The sequence below is a fragment of the Triticum dicoccoides genome, chromosome 2B (assembly GCF_002162155.2).
Source record: "Triticum dicoccoides isolate Atlit2015 ecotype Zavitan chromosome 2B, WEW_v2.0, whole genome shotgun sequence".
NCBI lineage: Eukaryota > Viridiplantae > Streptophyta > Magnoliopsida > Poales > Poaceae > Triticum > Triticum dicoccoides.
The window spans coordinates 808320818-808324860 of NC_041383.1; the positions used below are offsets into that span (position 1 = coordinate 808320818).

At 43.8% G+C, this 4043-nt stretch overlaps 1 long non-coding RNA gene across 2 annotated transcripts; it reads right to left on the minus strand.

Annotated features, from left to right (window-relative positions):
* Positions 1-542: 542 nt before the first annotated feature.
* On the minus strand, positions 543-3799 carry LOC119366484. 2 transcript variants are annotated; one of them, XR_005176051.1, is made up of 7 exons: positions 3317-3798; positions 3148-3219; positions 2014-2143; positions 1845-1924; positions 1323-1755; positions 1155-1216; positions 543-845 (listed from the first exon to the last, which is right to left on the minus strand). It is a non-coding gene; the product is annotated as an uncharacterized LOC119366484 (long non-coding RNA). The 2 variants fall into 2 exon arrangements; XR_005176050.1 differs by having other exon boundaries at positions 1155-1755; positions 3317-3799.
* Between the last annotated feature and the right edge of the window lie 244 nt (positions 3800-4043).

Below are 4043 nucleotides of genomic sequence, written 5' to 3' on the forward strand. Positions count from 1 at the left end.
ACCCATCATCTACTTATTACTTCTCCATGCCTTCCTCTAGCACTACAAGAAATATGTCAACTTGTGACCACCACTATTGGTCACTGAAAGGTCATAGTTTTTCATTTGCGACCTTTTTGTGACAAAAAACAGAAGGTCAAAAGCTGGCGGTCGTAAACTGACATTCATGACCTTCTTTGCGATATGTAAAAGGTCGTTGGTTCCACGTCCAAATTTTTGGTCACAAGCAACCTCCCCAGACCACGTAGGCATCCAGCATGGCAAGCTGACGTGGATAGGAATCAGCCCAGTCCGATTCAGTGTTTTACATGGGCCGAGCCCAAAAATTCAGCCCATTTATTGTTTTTTTCCTTTCAAGTTTGGTCAGCTACATGGGCCAAGCCCAACAGACTTTTATTTTTTGGGCAACAGCATTTTACACTCCACTTTTTTTGGCCTCGGCCTTTTTCCAGCCCATTTGTCAGTTTTCTTTTATTTCTTTTCCATTTTAATGTAGGTCCCACTAGTCAAATGGGAACCAATTACCACAGGCCAGTTCTATATTTCTGCAATTAGATAATGTGATTCAAAAAGAGCCAATAAGGCATAAGATTTCATACAACAGCCAAGCAAAGTACATTACAATCCTGTACACCCAAAACTGAGATTACATTACAATAGCCAAGCAAAGTACATAGTACAAATCTAGTATTTAGCTATAAAATACAACTAAATATACACATAACTAGCTTCACACATAACTATCTCCAGTGAGCTAAAAATGCATTGCTGGGTGTGGTTTTTCTTCGGGATTCTTCTTCCTAGAGCTCCTGTACACCCAACTTTTGAAGAATGAAGGCCAGCATCTGCAAATAATAAATTATGAAAAGTTAGAAACATAATCAAGTGAATCTGTGAATATAAAATTCTCATAACGATGAAAATTTGCTGCAGTACTTTAGATTTAACAGGAAACCATGCATATAACATTCTCATAACAGCGAAAACTGAGATATATTTTGCAAATGATCAAGTACCAGCATAGAGCAAGTTAACACAACAGATGGACAGTACAAGCTATTAGTGATTTTCCACTTTATAACAGGGCACATGCATCAAGTTTTATAGTCGGGAACAAAGAAGAAGTGCTGGAAGAGGCCAAAGAGATGACATACCCTGGGGCGGCCGAAGATGGTGAAATGATGATCTACTTGTTCTTAGATAGCTCAATGAGCACCTGATATAAAAAAACAAGTTGAATTAATCATAAGCATGCTAAATTAATCAACATTCCTAGCTGAAACACCACACTATGAATGATTGTTCAAGTATAGTATATGCACCTGAATGTAATCAGGTCCATATGTTGCCAGACAGAGATGGCATCTATATATACCTAGAATCAATCACAAGGTATAGGGAGAGAATTAAACACACATATTCTTACTAGTACTGCTAGGTTGCTAGCTAGCTGCATGTATCCATCTAGTAAGCAGTCACAAGTCAGAACACACATCTGATGCCACCATCTTATCTTACACTTCAGGAACTAGTACATCATGATAGGATGACTTGTGATGCTACCATCTTATCTTAGAAGAAGAAAAACAACGATACATCTAGCAAGAACGGATTGACAACCAGCTAGTTGCCGATCCATGATTTTATAGTACGGTGCAAGATAGCTATCATCACTGAACAATTCAAGATTGAAGAATTCAAAACATGTGAATTGCAGTAAATTGTAGCTTGGGTATTCTCTGCATGAAGCTTGTCCTGGAAACAGAAATTAAACATCAGTCTGAGCCACTTTCTTGTATGGGACAGAGTTGTACAAAGGCAAAGAAAACAAAAATATCGCTCACCCACAGCTTGTAGGACTCTGGACTCTGAGTCAAGCACCAAATGAACACATCAATGGCCTCCTTGTCAAGCTCTACATTATCTGAACATAATACACAGGTAAGCTAACTGGAATTTGCAAAACAAAATTAAACCGGCTCTGTATTGCAGAATGAACACATTTCCACTCACTTTCTTGAATTGCCTTCACAACCAACGGCAAAAGCTGATGCGATGCTGGCTAAACAGCCTTAGAGCCAGGAGTACCAACAAGAGCCAGCTCCTTTATTGTTGGGTAGGCTACTTCAAACCTTTATGTAGCCTAAATAATTCAATGCAGAGGTATTAGAATATTGTCTCATATTAAACATACCGCAGAAACGATACAAAATAGTATGGAACTGAGTTGAATTAGAGGACTACTATGGTTGCTTTGTTAATAGATACTCAAGAATTACTTGAAAAAGAGAAGATACAAAATAACCAGTTGTCCAGTACAACTGCTACTACTACTTGTTTATATACCCAAGTGTCTCCATAGTGCATATTTTGTTTGTGAAACTAAGAGGCCAAAACTAAGAGGAAAATGGTATTTGTCAATGCACAAGCAATGATATTTTATCAGTGTTGAACAAGCAACTCCAGTATAAATTTGAACAAGCAATGGTATTTGTCAATGCTGGAGATACAGTCAAAACTGTAATCACAAAGAATGATTGAGTGCATTGGAGATACAGTCAAACATTTGTTCTTGAACAAGCAAGGATACTTCTGTAATTCAGTAACAAAGCTTACAATTTCATTAAGAATTCGACAGGAGGAAATTTCAGTAAGGAATTCACAGGGCAAATTTCAATAATAGCTAGCATAAGTGTACAATAAAAATACTCGAGCAAAGCAAACACTCGAGCAAAGAAAAACAAGATGTTTGATCTTGCTAAAGAAAACAGATACGCGGAGGAACCAGGCTAAGCGGAGATACATTCACATGATCAAGGCAATACAGTAAAGAGGCTGCTGCCATAGCCTGAAGCTCTGAAACTGTTTGAGACATGAGATTCAGCATGCATGTCGACAGTACAACCAGCACTGGGTAGGCCGACACATTCTCCCCTCTCTCTCTCTCAAATGTCCCAATCAAATGTCCGCCAAGATGGGAGGGAAAAATGGATCCGCCTCTCATCTCCAATGACGGATCCCCTTCATCATCTAGACCTCTACCAAATCCGCCCGAGTCCCACGGCCTATGGAATACGGATCGAAGAGCTCGAGCGAGGTGATTGGAGCAGAGCAGGGGAAAAGGGAAGGGAAGGGAGGGAGTGTTACCTGGCCGCGCGTCGCCGGTCAGTCTCGCCTCACCGCCGTGGGGAGCGAGGCAGGGGAGGGAGGCAGTCCTGTCTGAATCAATCAGGGGAGGAGGGGTGAGATGTGAGATCAAGAAAGGAGGGATTGGAAGAAGAAGAGACCCAGAACAGAGGCGATTCGGATTCGTTACCAAGATCTTCACTCCACAGAGGCGGCGAGAGTCGGCGAGGTAGAGGCAGAGGAATGGCCCGTAGACGCCATGGACCACGGAGGCGGAGGAAGGGCCCTGCCGCTCCGCCCCTAACTCCTCCTTCATCTGCCGCTACATGGGCGTGGTTGTAGAGGACGGCGGTGGCAGATCTGGGCGCCGCCTGAGCAGCTTGGGAAGGGGAGAGGGTGGGGGCGGCAGCGGTGCACCGATGCTAGAGAGCCCGGGGTTGGATAAGAGGAGGCCCGCGGCGGCGGGGTTGGGGGAGAGGAGTTGGTCCGCGGAGAGGCTTGGGTTGGGTTCTGCCCCGCGGCGGAAGGCGGCGAGCGAGGCCTCAGGGACGGGGTGGGTCGGCGGGCAGAGGAAGAGCGGTGGTGGCGCGTGGGCGCTGGCGGCGGGATCGGCTTGAGGTAGGTGGCAGCGGCGGCGAAGGGTGGATCTGAATCGGGGGAGAGGGGTCCGACGGAGGAGTGGAGTTAGGGTTTGGTCTGCGGGTGGGTGGGTGGATGGATGGATGGTTGGATGTGTGCCATGTCATCAATCCATGGCACAAACATCTCCACCAATGACAATTAAGCTTATGCAATTGTGTTTTCTTTTCTTTTTGTTTCATTTTTTTTCATCTATGTGATGAACCTATCAAATATTAGTTACAAAATTGGACCGCAACAATTTTTGAATATATTTGACCGTATTTTATGTACAGTTG